Raw genomic sequence first — 18,506 nt, 5'->3', positions numbered from 1 at the left:
CTCTCTTTCTCTGTATGTCAATATAACTTCATAGAAAAGATGATTTTACGTCACGTCTATTTCGAAAGACTTGATGTAAAAAATATGCGACGAATATTTTTCACATTTTGATCTATTGGTCCAAATGTATGTAAATGCACCGTATAGCTGATTAAAACTTAATCTCGTAGAAAATGATAATATATTAAACTTTCTTTTCAGATTAATCGGATATTCCGCAAATATTTACAGTATATTCTCGATTCGTAAGGTCGTTTGTTCGAAACTACGCGGAATTAGCGGACGGACGATCCATCGAGAAAAGTTACCTACCACCATCCTGTTTTCTTCTCCCATTTCCACCAATCAATTTCCTTCGTTTCACTCCCGGTCGTTCCTCTCCGGCCGAGTCAATTTAATTCCGATTAATTACGTTTTAATTAATACAAACGCGTTTCCCGAACAACCTTAGACCGAGAGGGAATGGTTTGCGAATGGTACGTTGCTTTTTTTCTGCTTAGTTCTCCGCTTTTATCTCGGATGAAATCGAGGCACACGGTTGTCCCGGAAATCCGAGTGAGAAAGACGAGTGACTCTTCAATCTGAAAGCGGAGGGGCGAGGAAAGGATGTCGGGTTTTTCCTGCCATAGCGGATTAATGGAAAATAATGGCCGGCAATGTGAAATCGCGGTCGAGGAATCTCGTTATTTCGAAAGCCCGTCGTTCATATTTATTTGAGACAGAGAGAACCGTTCCAGAGTACAACTATGTAAAAATCTGTCCGATAATTGCCTGAACACTGAGGACGACGGTTCTTTCATATTGTCTCATTTGTGCTTTTTTTCTGCTGTCACCGTAAGATACAAGAACTGGTATATTTGTTAAAGTTAAATCGAGACAAATTTAATAAATACGATCTAGACGGAAATTTTCCTCGAAGAGAAAGAGGTCGACGCAGGTCGAGAGGTCGAGAGTTTGATGCAGGATATTATGCGCTTGAAAACAAAAGAAATAAGCAAGAGTTATAAAAAGGAGGAAGAAAAATATAAATCTCGACTGAAAATCCGCTGATAGATTGCTACATGATAAAGTCGCCGACGATTGCGACATTCCTTTTTAAACCAGTTATTTTGCGAGAAAAATAATCACGATTGTCGTCTTGAAAAAAAAAAAAAAAAATTGACAGTTCTACATATATTAAACACTCTATCGAATCAATTGCCGAATGAAGTAGGATTGACATTTCTTTCTATTGTACATCTTTACACTATTGTGTTAATATTACCGTAAATTTTCGCAATAGCTTAGAGTCCTTATCTTTTATATGTAACTGTATTAAATGCGCAATACTCGCTCCTTCATATCCTTGCGATTGCGGGCGGTTTCGAGACTCGTTTCCCATTTCTCGCATTAGCGAATTTCTCCGCACGACTCGCGCGCAGATAAAATCAACGTTATAACGATATTCAAAAGTCGAGTGCTCTCGGAGCTGCTGCGGCAATAATTGTTCATAGCGGATGTCCGCGCTCTGTCTCTCGCAAGCGGGAAAAGCGATTTTCCTCTATCTCGAAGACGCGACGCGACCGGGTGGTTATCAGAAGAAAACGCGTACGGCAACCGCTCAACCTCGAGATTTCCCGGGCGGGGAAACGCGCGGGAAAAACATTTCTACAAAGAGACTCATCGTTTTGCAGCTGCAGGTAAAGTCGGTCCGCGTTGCGGTGCCACCCCTCTCCAAGATAATGTTAATATCCAGCTCTCGAGGTTTTGTAATTGGCAATTATTTTAGCTTACTCCGCTCTTTGTTCTCCGACGTTATCCCGGCGATGGTGCTCACTCGGATTCCCCGAAGAATCCTCGAATGTGTCTGCAGCTGCGCCCTTTACGCAATCACTTCGGGGCTAAGCCGGAGTCGTATCCCTAGCGGTCCGGAACTTCCCTTAACGCGAGAAAACCTACGTTCCATTTTCCGTTGAATTTTCCTATTATCGCTGAACGGCCGAGAAAATTTCGGGATCAGGATTTTCCAAACCTACCTAAGCCAGTGGTACTAACTTTTTCCAAAACTTACAGCAACGGAACGAACGTGGAGACTATTTTCGAACATTATTCCAAGAGAGAGGGAAACCTTCCACGTCTCGTCGACGTAAACGCAATGTTCGTTCGCGTTTGCTCGCAACGCGCGTCCACCCACAAGGAAGACTGATAGTCGAAAGTGCGGCATCAGGATCGGGGCGCGTTTTAGCGGTAAACGCGAGGCGTGGCTTCCGGACTTTCGCGTTACGGCGCGCGCTATCGAGGACAGGCATAAATCCTGAACGTCGACCGGCCGCGAACGAGCACCACTGAAGCGCGTGTACACCCTGAATCAACCCCTCTCTCTCTCTCTCACTCTCTCTTTACATGCACACAAAAGCGAAAGGTTATTAACGAGCCCAGATTAAACCCGATAACACGCCGCGACGGTATCTTTCGGTTCATGGCGATGCACGAGGCGCCCTTTGCCGGCGGCGCCACGCGCACACCAGTTCTCCTCTCTCTCTCTCGTTATCCATTTTCGCCGTTAACGTTTAATGCATTCCCGGTGCAGGCGCGAGCACTCGCCGTGCCAGTTGCAAGCCTCGGCTCCACAAATTTTGCAAAACACCGATATAAATCGTTTGATAACGCGCGTTGGCCCTGAGCGTCGATATATACAATGTGCGGGGGTCGACGGGGCGCGAGAAGCGCAAGTGGGGCGGCAACGAGGGGGAGAAAAGAGGGTGGCGGAAAAGAGAGAGAGAGAGGGTGAGCGCGCGCTGGAAATTTGGCGAAACGCCAGGCGCATCGACGACGCTGCAAAGTGCGCACGGCCAGCCGGTGCATCGCGTCCGACCGAACGTGTCGGATGACGTAACCGATATCGCTAATTGCAAAAACTACCGCCGCGGAACATCGCCCGCGGTATCTCGCGCCCGGACTTTTTAACCCCCGGGGTGGTTGCATGCCCGCGTCGCACCACCCAGTTTTTGAATTCGATACTATCGCGGAGAGGTAATTTAGACGTTTCTTTTAACGGGAAGCCACAACGGCTCGGCGATGTTGCTATCACACTCGTCGATGTGCGCGGAATTTCGCGAAAACTTTTCTAATATCCATCCGCATTCACATATATACACGTACACACGTCGGGCTGTTAGACGTGTTTTTAACTGCCATTGCTATGTACCGGGACGATATACACGCGATCGTGAATATTCCCCGACGTCACTTTCAATTAATATGGATATACAAAAAAGAGAGTGCGCGGATATGTATAAAAAGATATTAAAAAAATTTCAGCTCACGCGGAAATTCATACGCGCACTAGTGCGATAGAAAAATATAAAAAGCATATCGAATTTATTCAAACGAATATAATATAATACGTTTTCTAAGGCAATATTAAATAAAGCGGAAGAGCGCGTGACTGAAGCGTTAAAAATAAATTTATATATATATACATAACATGTGTACTCTGTCTCTGTATATGTACGTCGAATTCCAAGAATTTCAATCTCCGCTAGCGTCTAAAAAGAAAAAAAATTGGCGCGCGATAGGACTTCGTCAGGAAACGTTTCCAAGGCCTGTGCAACGGCGCGGACACTTACGGCAATTAAGCATCCCTTCTCTACAGGATCCACAAACCTCTTCGGAGAAAAAACTAAATAAATAGAGGAGTTCGCCTTGCAGGTCGCGAAGGACGAGGAGGTTGATGCGGATACGCGGCGGTGGTCGGTAGTGCTAGGGAGCTTGTGCAAACACAAAAGCTCACGGCTGAAGATAAACAGTGAGACTGTAAGCTGCAACATACCTTCGGGCATTGCGCCGGTAGGTAGGAAGGATAGAGATAGAGGAAGAGGCAGAGAGAAAAAGAGAAATACGCGGACATTGTGCAAGGTTGTGAGCCTCTTTCAAGGAGAGACGGGAAACTAAGACGGGCGAGAGAAAACTCTGGCGAAAAAGAGCCACCTATAACGTTGACACCTAACAGCCGAAGGTCTCTCTCTCACCCCGAGCCTCTTCCGAGAGAGGGTCCTCTGTAAACTTACGACATTAGACCGTCTGTGGAATAAACTCTCGTTTTAATAGCGTAAATATACATGACGCGTAATCCACTTTGTCTTTTTCTCTCTGCCGCGGTTTCTCGCGCGAGATTTTTGCGTGTAACATGGGAATGTCTCCGACGTATCGTGAATCTTTTTGGGTCGCGAGTTTACGCCGTTACGGACTGCAAATTTTAGAATGGTTATCAGATAAAAGCTCGTAAAGCACAGATGAGAGCTGTATTTACGCTTTACATTTTAACACGTAGATATTGAAATTATAAGATATATAATATATAGCTGTAATTATTTATTATACGCATATATATATAATCATGCATTTGATAGATAATTGACATGAATTTCAATTCGTGTACGTGTAAGCAATATATCAACGTTTAAAAAGGTCTTACCTGTTGTGGTTTCCGTTGGATAGATCAGAAATCGTCCTGCAACAGACACAGATAATTTTGCAAATTAATTATTAATATATGAACTAATAACAAATAAATAATTATAATTATGTTACTGGATCGGAAATAATAATATAATTAAATTCATTAACCGGTCTGTGACTTTCTGTTTTGATAATACATATACATATAATATGCGAAACAAGGCAAAATGTATGTTATTATACTCGCAAATTACATATATGCATATATAGATACATGTATATATAAATTCTTAACGCTTCGTCATGCTCGCAGTATAGATGTAGTTTTTATTAGAGGAAATACATTTATCATATATTTTCTGCATATATTAATATAACTACAGTTTCAATCGAGCAATTTAAAATAGCTCGGAGCAGAGATGGGTAAGAGTATATTTTGGAACAGCTAATCTAGCTTCAGGTCTTAACTTGTAACTAGGTTAGTGGACGCGTGCTCATCGTCCGTGACAGAGGTTTGCACTTCAAAACTACGTGACGTGGCTTACGTTCTCGCTGCGTGTTCTCGGAAAACTGACGCGTTGGTCATTACTTGCAGCAACGAGTGCCCGATCGCAAGAGGAATAATTAATTCAAGCAATGTCATTAAAAGTACGCGGAAGTTAAAACATGCTAAATGACACGTTTATCATGGTAAGCGTGTTAAAACGACACTCTCGGCGTTGTGAATTCGTATAGGAGGGATATGTGCGTGCAATTATACGGAATTAAATAGAACACATGATCTCATTGAAGGATAACGCTTATGAATCGTGTATGCGCCTCATCTTTTTTGCGTTTCGCAACAAAAGTAAAATAGTTGGCGATAAATAATCCCTAGAGCAGCGCGTTCGATAAATAAAATGCGGTAATATAATTCTTCTTTTTTTGTACCGCACAAATGGCAGCCACGCCAATGATTATTCATCGAATCTATCACAAACGTATCCTCTCGAGGCCTGCATGTGTCGAGTCCGTGCATATAATTTATTATCACTTCGCGTTACACTAAAAATGCCTTTACTGATTCATTCGCAGACGCATAAAAACCACGCCGCCATACATTACTCCGTGGAAACCCTTGTATCCACTTTACGCACACACAATCAACTGCGCTATAAAACGCACCTCGACCTACCAATATTTTTCCCTCTACCTTTGCGTTTTACAACTTTGAGCATGAATATAAGAAGCAACGGAAACTTCATCACTATATATTCTTTCATCAACTTCTATCTTATCTAACATTTTACGGCGTCATGTGTCTCGATAGTTAATTTTTCTACACACGTTACTTTTCATAAAGTTACTATCTATCGACCGAAAATTATTACAAATTGTTATAAATTTTTACTGTCACATTTACGTTACTCAGAGAAACTTGAGCATATTTTCTTCGTTTTTATTTTAATGTAATTTTGCAACGGACAGAGCTTTCGTTGTCGTATGTAAAGTGGCGTATACAGATATAAATAAAATTCGTTTGTAGTATTCACACAGCGAGGCCAAGAAATTCAAAGCTAACTGAAGTTGTACCGAGTTCGAAACTTGCTTCACGAGACACAGAGGCAGTAAGATCTTGCACAATGCGTTACAGACTATAGAGTTCCCTTGTTAAAGATTAGCACGATTCTAGAAAAGCTTCTGGAGAGTGAATGAAAGACACGAACGGAGATATTGTTTTCTTGTCGCGTGCTTCAAACTAACTCTGAAGGGTAATAAAGATAGACAGTGGAGTAGAGGCAAGATATATATCGTTGAAAGAGCGGACACAGATTTTTAAGAGCGATGAAAAAAGCTTTAATTGGGACCAAAAAGTGATAACGTTGTAAGAAAAATACGTGCACATATTATAACATGCGTATGAAAGTTTGTTACATTTATCACGGGACTGTAGAGAAATTTTTACATATGGAGGAATGTAACGAATATAACGGTCCGACTATCTTTCAACGCAACAAACATTTGCCCCACATAACCACGGCAATCCCCTGAGGAACACTTTTCATATTCCGATATAAATTGGATAGACCAGGCTCACAGCATAATCGATAGTATTTTATCGCTCGCTAACAAGATGTCTCTTCTTTTTTCCGTTTCTATTAAATATATGTTCCAATCTTCTTTGAAAATCAAGATAAATAATAAAATTTACATCTTCTATAAAAATAGAAATAAAATCGAATGATTCTACTTAATATGCTACAAAATATTTCCGATTTACATACAATTTTATCATTTCTATTACGTGAATTTAATAAATATTATTTTATGGACTTGACAATTTTACAAATATTATTTATGCTATTTTAATAATTTTATATTTATCGCAACTTTTGTATGTCATATAAAATAAAAGTGAAAATATTTTTAATAATACATTTACATTTAATAACATATGCATACACATACTACATTATAAAGAATAATGATATTGATACTTATTTGCTAATAAAGTATCGACCATGGCTTGTAATTACGAAAACAAACGCCTCATTTATTTTTACATATTATATCTTTCTGCTAACACAGCGTATACTGCAAATCATCCTGTTGGAACGATTAATTGGGTCAAAATCATTATCGGTCTCTCCATTGATATAATGATCGCGACTTTGAGCAGTTAACTTCAATTACTAGGGATCTGCACCGCATTCATTATTGTCTACTAACTGTACGCACACATACACATTCATCTGGGTATAATCTCGTTAATATTAGAAGATAATGTTAAGGGTTATATGGAGCGCTAATTATTTAAGCTGCTAACTGTATAGGAAACTATGTAAATTTTAAAGATTTAACTCGTGTAGTACATAATGATAATTTTATAGTTGACACATAAAGAAGAATTCAAGAGAAACTGGATAAAAATTATACTATATAAAAATTGTTTAAATTCAATTTTATACAGGGAGAGAGAAAGAGAGAGAGATAAATGTCTAAAATTCCGAATTTTATTGTATTATACATATTATTAAATATTTTCCCTCTTTCGTATGAATAGAAATAAATCAATACAATAGAAATAAATCTTCCGCTACATTAAATTTGCGATTGTATATGAAACGCAATTTGTTTCTCAGGGAGATGGAGCATGGTGTAGTGTGTACATGCTTCAAAATTTAATAAAGCTAGAATAGCACGGGAAAAGTATAAAACGATCGAAATAAAATGATTTTCCAGCAGGTAGCTAGCCTAGGATATATATATTCCATGGAATAGTAGTGGAGATTACCAATACATGGAATACGTAACGTATTGCGAGACACGCGCATTAAGTGATCAATATTTGATGTCGCGGCAATCGATAATTGAACGTATTGTTTTCCGAAACGTGCTCTCGAACGTTCGTGCTTATTTCGCGATTCGTCGAACATGTGAGCGTTTTATTGTCAAGGAAAACGTGAAAAATTTAAGCCGGTCTACTTTCACCGTGCGAATGTCAATGAACGAATATCTCGATGCTCCATCGCATCAACGAGCAAAATTTCGTTTAATTAGACGCCATGATAAGTACATCATTTTTATTTTCAACTTCTTCGTTCTACGTACGTTGATGCAGTCAAAAGGTAACGCGTTCTATGCATAAAACAGACTTGTCCAGAAATATTCCGATGCGCGTGTATACGCAGGAAAGTACCCCTTTTACCGGGGAATTCGACGAACGCGAACGCTAGGTTTCGTTTGAAGAGAGAGAGAGAGAGAGAGAGAGGGGTTGGGTCTCCAACAACTTGAACAACTTCACAATAGTCGCGGCCTTTGCACGGTTCGCTACGCGAAATAAACTTTACCAGCTACCTAACTTTAAAATTGATGATCGCGTTGTGTCGGCGCATGTAAGTGTATCCGCAAGACAGAAATACGATGTTTGTGTGTCAATGACAGTTTATCGGGTGCGACTTCAGATGTACCCTGAGCATAGAAGATCGGAGATAAGGGAGTGTGTAGACAGTGATCATTATCACGCGTACGAGAGTTTCCACTCTATTTCGTCGTCGACGTTATACACAGAGAATATCATTACGCGAAGATCGCGTGAGAAAGAGACGGAGCATGTGCGATAGAGAAGGCTCTCCTTTGCAGCCGAACTCTCCACAACGCTCGAGGACACTTTTCCGCAGAACGGAACCCGGCACACATGGCGATTGTAAGCTTCTGCCGATGGCATCGGCACAGAGCGATCAGCGAGAAAATTTTAGATCCGCTCCGAACCAGCAACGAACCATTGGACTACGATGTTCTCCACATTTGGTTTGGTTTCATTGTTACGAAAAGGGCGTGACTCGCCCTCGCTGCGCTTATTGTTAGATGCAAAAACGCGTGAATTTCAATGTGGAATCGTCCTGTCTGAATCAAAGGGACTGGAATTTGGAGCGGACAGCCATGCGAGCTGGTATGTAAATGTATCTACTCTTTCTGTTTGCTGTTACACAGATGACACGGAAAAATTGTAGAGATGGTTCTACATATACGCGTGGAAACGCATTTGATTTTACGTTTTACTGTAACATATTTTAAATCGCAAAAATGTTGAAAAAAAAAAGATTAAACGATTATTCCATAGATTCAGTTATTCTCTTAAATAGAAAAACTTGTTTAATCTTTAATTCATAATCACTAAATTGTGTACAAAAGAATCGCGATTTATATTAACGTGAATTATATTAAATTCAAAAACTTCTCATAAATTATCACGGAAATAATATCCACAGAAATAGCTATTAAATACGTTACGATAGAGAAAGAGAGAGAGAGAGAGAGAGAGAGAGCAAATTTCTAATAAACTATTAAAAAGAAAACAATATAATTAGTTCTCTAGAGATCTTGTTCTCTAAATATGATATCTTATTTATATATTTGAAATTTAATAATTCAATGCGATTGTTGTAGTTCTCTGCACCCCAGTGAACAAAACAACAGGAAGTGTAATAAAATTCTTTAATTATTGAGAGAAAATACAACAGCAAACTGATAAATTATTAAACAATGTTACGCAATATTGCATAACAAGGAAGAAGTAATATTTTCCCATAATGTACATTTTTATCAAATTGCGCAGCATTAAAAGTTCATCGATGCAAGCTTTCGTACTTTTTAGTGTAATTACAGCCATTTCGTGAGAAGAGAGTTGGTTGTGGAAAGTCAGAGTCATGAATGTACGTCAAAAACCGTATGAATGCGCTGTAATTTAAATTACTTATTTCAGATTGTTAGCATGGTTTGCTTTTCTTCCGCTTTGATTAAACGTTTCAACGTAGCGTGGTTATTTATGAGATTACTACTTGTTCGGCCAAGCGTCGCTTTAAACGATCGAATTTTCCGGAATGTAGGATACGAAAAAGATAAACACAGATCCGGCCCATAGGAATTCTAACATAATTACGCGGCGAAGCGTGGGTCTCGCTGCTACAATAAGTGTAGTACGTGCCGCGTTTGCACAATGCGTATTAATCCAATAATTACGTACTAAAACCTGTGCCCATCCGAGAGAAGTAGCTCTTACAAGCCACTACTACATTCGCCCGAAAACACGCATTAACAATCTAAACATTGTGCAGATATCGACCTAGGTTTTACTTATAGGTGTTTATTTTTCGCGGACCATATATACACACATTTTATACATATATATGTATAGATATATATCTCTTGTGAGTTTTATTTTCTTTTAAGATAATCAAACACACACCGTCGAGTGAAGCTATTCATGCGTTATCCACATATCGATCCCTCGGGTTTCTCAAAACAATATTTCAGCGGAAAGGTAAAATGTATTTTTGCGTGACCGTATTAATGGAATTTTTCTTGCATGCTGTAAATTCGTAGTAATAAACGATGGAATGTTATTAATGTACGTATAACAAAATTTTGATAAGAGAAGAAACAGCGAAGTTTATTTTTTAATTTTGCATAGAGATTATTTACTCCGCTATTATTAATATTTCGCAAAATCGATAGCATACGTTGCAGCAAATACAAATATCGAATGTAACAATTGATCTCTCACGTTAGAATTGATTTCATTTAATTATATATATATATATATTAATTTTGTGCTGCTTAACGAAGTGAAATGAAGATAATGACAGTTGTAGTGATAAATTGCAGCGCGCGAATGTAGATATATTTATATTTATTATGAAGAACTTTTGTTGAAGCTTGTAATAAAAATGCCGAGTATTTTTAATAATTCAGCTATAGTAACTATAATACACTGAATATGCAGCTTGGATTAAAATCGAATAAAATTATACGTCAATTTACTTTCAAATGAAGTCTGCATTATTATCATGTAGCGTGACATCACTCAATTATCTTATACCAAATGTGAGGAGAGTTTATGAAATAGAGCAGCAATAATAAAATTCTTCATCTCACTTCCTCCGAATTGCAAGATTAAATGACGTAAGCGTTTGATCAGATATTTAATTTGCTATCGTAATTTAATTTCGATAATAATAAGTGGTTACGAAATAATGATAGAAAATTAATTTTATTGACAACACCGGATAATGGGCCGTACATTATGCCTCGTACAGCTGAATAACCGGTTGATTATCCAAGTAGCTGCATACGTCTATAACGATCTATACCAAAGCCCGAGATCTGCATTGTAGTCGATATAGAGCAGAAACAAGACGATATAGCCCTAGCGACGGGGCGACGCGGGAGAGGATAACAGTTACGGCATACGGTAACGCGCCAGTATTGACAAACATCTTCATTAACTCCGGTTGCTTGTGTACTATCTGCCTACAAACGTTGTGTATATGTGCCACGGAGCTATTCTCTACCTGAGCCATACCTGCGCATACCTCCGGAGCTGTAGACACGGACAGTAATTTGCCAGGATTGCTACTTGATGCGAGTTAAACCGACACGTTCGCAGTGTTTCGACCTCTGCTAAATCTTACGGTATATTATCGGGGTTGAGCGAAACCGTTGGCAAATCGTTTGCAATCGATTGCGATCGTTTATAAATCGAGAGAGAAGCGCTTTCATTCTAATTTAAGTCTCGGCATCGCATACCGCTTATTTTAGAAATGCATTTATAAACTCGGAGAGTGACAGCCAATCGACACTTGATATCGCACTCTGAGATTATAACGATTATCGATAACCAATTAAATAACGATAATAGGACAAGTATATATAAATGTGTACTTTTAGCCTGAAATTTCATGATAAAAGACTAATTATTAAACTGTAAAATACATATACTTCAAAAAGCACGATATATATATATAATTATACTATTTAACTTGTAATTGGAATGGTGTTGTTAAAGAGTGTTGTTTAAAAAATATTTATATTATGTACTAATGCTCTTGTTTTATTAATTATACTCTAGGATTCGCAGCATTGATGCATGTAATAAGGTAAAAAATTAATTAGCACTTGTGTTAAAACAATTATATAAATATAGGTCATGCATATTGTACCTATGATTATTACCTATAATAATTTGCTTTACATCGATTTTTAATTTATGCCTTCCCAGATAACACCAAGTCCAAAATTAGCGCATAAGATATCATTAAGAAATCTTTAAGACAGCTTTATAAGAAATCTTCTAATATGATATCCAAAAGACATCTTAAGGATATCTTAAAGATATCTTATGCGCCAATTTTTTCGATTTGGTGCCGTCTGGGTTATTATATTTAGGATCGCATAAATTGCTACTAACTGCTAATAGAAAATACGATAAATAATTAAAACATATTTTTAAATATTTTCAAATATTTTCAAAAACATATCATGATTTAATATGGTTCACATTGTTAAAACTTTATATACTAGCATTTTTCTAATATATTGTCCAACTGCAGATTGTATGTAAAAGATATTAAATTTTTATTTGTTTAAGTTTATTAACATGTGTATTGATTGTATTAAAAGTAATATACAGTCAATACAGTTCTGTTAATAAAATAGAATTATTATGCACAACGTGATGTCATTTTTACTTTATTTTATAATCAATATATTGCATTGTTGTAAACCCTCAAAATTTTGATTGTCGAATAATGAGAAATAATAAAGCATTTGAAAACGCATATAGATTGAATTGTGTATCAATATTTATTTATTCGTATAATGTATTAACATCTTTTCGCGACTTTTCCATTTTGTCAAGTACACTTGTAATTGTTATCCTCTTGTATTTAATGACATACTATCTGTGATTTGATAGAAAGTGGATATCATGTCAAGAATCGTACACAAGCACGAGCATGACTAACTTTTAACAAAACAAACGCGCATAATACATAATATAAATCTTTTTTAAACAACACTATTTTTAGCGGAACCTCACATTTCGATTACAAGTTAAATAGTATAATTACATATACATATACATAATCATGCTTTAAAGTATTATATTTTAAACATGGCAATATTTCAAATTATATTCCTTATAGAACCAGATTAATTAAATAAAACCAAATTCAATATTTGCAAGAAACTTTACTATTTAACTACTTAATTATTTAACGAAACATTTGAGATATATTCATCAGATTAATGTGCTTGGAATGCTCAGACAGAATAAGAAAAAAATGTAAGTTTTATAGATATTACTATATAATTTTCCTCCTTAAATATATTTTATCTCTTTTTGTGTATATACACATAGTAATGTGTACAATACGGAAATGTTTTATATGAATTTTGTATATATATATATACACAAATAAGCATATGAATTATTAAATTAATTTGGCATTTGTTTACCACAAATAATATAAGATAAATGTTCGATAAATATTCAAGTCCTGCATTATAGCTGTTAATACTATATTTCGATATGACAACTCAAACTTGTCTGTTTATAATTCAAAAAAAGATATATATATATATATATATATCATAATATAATAATATGATATAAAATATATATAATAATTAATAATTTTTATTAAATACATATATATTTCGATAATCAGGCAAGAATATTTGAATAGAGATAGTATTCTGAGTTTCAAATATTTGGTAAGACGAAATGTAATAATAATAATGAAGATTTCTAATAATCAAATGCCACTCATTAACATTCACTTATTATATCACTTTATTTCTATACATATATTTAAATTTTAAAATAATATTATATTAAGCAATTCACTATTAGTATACACACTAATAACAATACGACTTTTGATTTGCATATTAGATTGAATAACAAATTGAAATGCAAGTTGTTTATGCTTAATTAAGAAACTATTTTATAGTTCTTTATACATTTTCCTTTATTTTTAAGACAATCTTTGGAATCGGAAAAGCATTTGACCCCTGAAATCTAATTTATTTCTTAATTCAATGTTTGCGGTAGAGAAAAAGAATAAATGTAAATTAATATTCCATGTATATATATAAATGAAAGCAATATACGTATAAAAAATCATTAAAATGCTGTTTAATAAAATATAATGAGATAATGGAATCACACACATATTGGTTTTCATTATGAATATAATGTAAACTCTCGCGACAAATAAATGCTATTACCGTCTGATTAAAATAATAACTGATTATCATAAACAGAATAATCAGTTTTTTAATCAAAATATACGTGAGTACAAACACGGAATTACTTTAAATTGATCAATTTTCCGAATTATATTAATGACAAATAAAATCACATTTTTAAACATTCAAATTCGCAATTTAAATCACTTTTGTTTAAAAGAAGGTGCTAACTCTTTATATCGCGTACCTTTTAAAGGATATAATCCTAAAAATTCGTTTTTGTATTTTCGGCATAGATCGGTGAAAAATGCAATGTGTCCTGTGAGATATCTTTTTTTGTTTTAACTCAAACGATTGCTAACTGTTCAATTTTTGGATGCATGAAATACATTTTCCAGTTTTATTCGGCTCAAAAAGTTTGGAAAAAAGAGGAAAAGGTTAATCGAACACATATTTTCTCACTATAAAAAGCGTGTCATTCAAAGTACACATTCATAATCCTACGATATAATATAATAAATATTATATTAGTGCAATATATGCTAACACATATTTTGTATTCTATATAATCTCTGTATATATTTATATAATATATTCACAATTGTGCTCTGTTATCTGACTGAAAAGACATAAGAGATTCGACGAGAAAGCTATTGTTGCTAACCAACTGAATGCTGAATATATACGAACGCAACGTATCTGTAGATGCGGTGCAAAGAGATAATGGTCATAATCGTATTACCAATTCTATTTGTCGTAACAAACGAACTACGTTCGGTACGTGCTGCTGTCGCGCGTGTCTCGCTTATTGCCACTAACACCGTTGCATTTTCTGTTTCAAACTGGTCTAGTCCTGCGATAATTAGATTCTCAATACGCGTATTTTCTTTTAAACCCTTAAGCAGAATCTCTAAGTATTCTCTTTACAGGAAACATAATTGATAATTACTTTTATGGTTGTATAATGACTTTGACATTTTGCGTAAAGCATATATTCAATATATAATTATTCAGATTAATTTTGTATATTTATTGTAATATTGGAGTGGAAGAAACTAGAATCGAAATAGAATTACATTGATAGCCGTAATTACATCGATATAAAGATATTTTCGGTTTTTAGATACTCATGTTTCAATAATTTCGAAAATATACTATTTGTAATAATTTTAAACTTTCGAGAATGATTAATAAGGATGTCAATCATAATTATTATCGTTACACGGATCGCTCGTACAAGAACAACGACAATAGCCATGATTACACCGAAAGTAATATTCATGGTATTAATAAATTAGTCGGTGATAGGCAAGCACGATGTAACAGCGTCGTTTATCACGAACTTGTCCATTCATCGTTACGAGGATTAGATTAATTACCGAAAAGCCCGATAAAACGGCATGTCTGACACCTAAGTGCAGCACGGCTCGTCAATCAAGCCGGGAAGTAATTCTTAGGGGAATTCCTAACATTAGCAAGCGGCGAATGCAATAAAAACTGCAATAAAATGGGGACAGTAAACTTGGGAAGAGTATGCAATGCATTCGACAATGACACGCCGAGCTAAAGAAAAAAAAACTTAAATAAATCTTACGTTTTTTGTTCTCATGTATTTTTCAATAATAAGTTATATAACGTCGCAAACATGATTAAAAGTCACAAATAGTTTATGCACGAGACTATCGACGTTCGAGCTATACTTAAGATAAAGCAAGCAAAGAAACACGCTTAACGAACTGATGTAGTGTTAGCAGTGTATCGTGCGTAAGTGTCGTTTCTCTCATCATAGGGGAGATCCGGATGGACGACACATCGCAATCGCGCATGGTCAAATCTGGATCGGACGCGTCGATAGATGGTACGCGGCCGTGCCATTATTTCCGAGAATAGAATCATTTTCGATGCTATTACCCTGAGTACGCCCGTACGGCAGTCCGACAGATAGACACAATGGCGATGTTTGCGCCATGCGGGAGTAGGAACATGGCATACGTAGGCGAGTAGAGAGATTAGGCTGATAGGTGGTACAGGGCAGAGGCAGGTCTGGCCGGGCCACGATATGCTTATGAGATTGATAATGCCGACACGTCGGGATCGAATGGCTGTTAGATAAGTAGAACCCGGTATATAGATGACGCTCTACTCAAGCGTACGTACATACATAGCGCTATGCCTAATTGCTCGTAAATGACGGATCACGATGTCAAGTCGGAAGGTCAAGCGACTCCTCTACGGCGTCCTCCCATCCACAGATCCTCCGTCGTCTAATCCATCCGTCCATATTCCCATCCATTCGATTCTGAAGCCCGAAATCGGGCCGTCGGGCTCTTCCTATTTCTCGTTGACGACCATGCTTTCCCCCTCTTTCTCTCTGTCACTATCGTTTCAGGGATTTAAATGTAGGTCATTCTACCCTTTGTCGATTACGAGCCAGCAGTCGTTTCGACTCATCGAATTCGTCGGCTCGTGACGTGGAACAAAAATTTTGCAACAAGATATCTCTACAGCACACACGTTTGATTATAAAAACAAACGTGAGGCGAGATAATATAAAAATGTGTTGTCAACAGAAATTATTTAAATTCTAAATAGCGCATGAACCAATTAGAAGAAGCAGATATTACACGCGTTTATAACGTGTGGATTTATGGTATACAGGTGGTTATCTAGCATTATCTTTCATCTCGTTTATATTTTTTCAGAAAATACTCGTAATTAACTTTTGTTATCTGGCGATACATAAACGTAAGAGCCATAACGCAGTATGACGGCCACCAACGGCGAAAGTCTCTTTAAGAGCGTTTTGCACTTTTATAGCGTAACTTTTATAGCATAGACTCCATAGAAATGCAGCCCGTAATATAAATATCGCGCATATGCATTCTGAACATACTTGACCGTGGATAAACGCGATAAATTTTACGATCCGAAGCTGGTAATGGATTTGCAACATGTTGCAAACAGGACGTGGGATGAGCGACATGTAACGTGAAAAGTGTGACGGCTTGCCATCAGCCAAATTAATACGGATAGAATCATATTTGCGTTATATAGAATTAAAAATTTTCAATCTCAATGATATGTTTTATTTTATTAATATTCACATTTATTACACAGGAAAAATATTAAATACGACTTTAAAATACAATTATTAAATCACTTTTAAACAACGTTCTTAAATAAATGAAAAGCAGATTTTTTATTTAAGAACGTTTATCGTTTCTTCGTTTTATATTGTTTATTTGTATTCTTCTCTTAATTATATGACATTTTATGCCGAGTATTATTCGTAATTTGGAAACAGATAAATGAGACGTAATATACAATAACCATGCTATATTCTCAATTTCGTTCATTTGTATCCTACTACATTACCAACATTACAAGCATCGTCGTTGTACCATATGTAATTGATGAACATGATCGATGCATCAGAAGATTATGATACTCGTTGTACCTCCGATGGTTGTAGCGGAATGTTCAATAAGAGTATCCTTACCGTGAATTGAATCCATCTATCAAGTCCAGCCGTCATGATTGGTGCTTAAGGGTGGTTTGTTGCTTGGCTTAGAACAAGATACCTTGATTGAATAGCGGGTGATATACGAGCGTGGATAACGAAAAAGACGGCGCAAATCTGCAGGCTCAAAAAGTTTAACCGATAAATAACCCTTAACGAGTATCACGATATAGATACGAATTCGATAAAGTGCAATATTCTTGAGATAACGTTGGTATGCGTCAGAAATGTTGTTCCTGTCAGAAATTTCGAAGAAATTATTTACGCTAAAAATAAATAAAGTATACATCTCGCGCAATAAGATAAATTAAATCTAATTGTACTTATTGCATTATAATTTTATATTGAGAATATATTTGTCGAATGAATGAATCATAATTTTATCTTGCAATGCTGAGAATATAATATGTTGAACAAGCAAAATGATTTGTAATTTCTGTTGAGACTGGAATATTATCTAAGATATATTGCACAATTGGCACTTCGATTAAATTTACATACATTAATAAAAAGTAGGTTAAACCTTTCTATCGTTTTTCTTTTCTCTTTCCCTCCTTCTCTCATGTATTTTCGTTCACAATTCTCGCGCGATGTATGGTTATTTAAATTTCGATTTAAATTGGATTAGCATATTTTAATACTAGAATCGTTTCTCTTCATTGCGATAAATTCGATTATACGATAATCAAGACTTTTATAAGCGATCATGGCTTAACTTTTCCTGAAAAACAAAATAAATTGACATGAAACATATGATGTGTATTGAGATAAATATTTTATCATTACAAACATCTTGTAACGCTGTATATTTTCGATACTTTCTCAACTCGATATTAATTGTTCGCACTCGTGATAGTGTTGACAGCACTGAGAGTCTTGTTACCAAGTGCGATATGCATGCATTATCCTTTGTTCTGGGATAGAATATGCGGCTTTTGGTCCCGACCAGCATGAAGCAGTACATACGTCATTGTCCAACGGGTGTTCTGCGGTAGTAATTGTCATTTGATCTCGGTAACCCCTCCCATATATA

The 18,506-nt window shown here is 36.2% G+C and overlaps 1 protein-coding gene and 1 long non-coding RNA gene across 2 annotated transcripts in view; one reads left to right on the top strand and one right to left on the bottom strand.

Moving 5' to 3' along the window:
• The window catches only part of Ten-a (Teneurin-a transmembrane protein), a 472,969-nt gene that overhangs the window by 345,677 nt on the left and 108,786 nt on the right, over positions 1-18,506 (bottom strand). The window contains exon 2 of the mRNA XM_029314061.2: positions 4,457-4,492. The gene's annotated coding sequence lies outside the window, so the exon portion shown is untranslated. The remainder of the gene's footprint in view (positions 1-4,456; positions 4,493-18,506) is intronic.
• Positions 1-18,506, top strand: part of LOC146720411 (uncharacterized) — a 146,408-nt gene that overhangs the window by 19,862 nt on the left and 108,040 nt on the right. The window lies entirely within an intron of this gene.

This window comes from Nylanderia fulva, unplaced genomic scaffold (assembly GCF_048542155.1).
Source record: "Nylanderia fulva isolate GAGA-0341 unplaced genomic scaffold, ASM4854215v1 Scaffold7, whole genome shotgun sequence".
Classification (NCBI taxonomy): Eukaryota; Metazoa; Arthropoda; class Insecta; order Hymenoptera; family Formicidae; genus Nylanderia; species Nylanderia fulva.
Note: the sequence above shows the minus strand (reverse complement) of the source record. Positions and strands in the feature narration are given on the sequence as shown.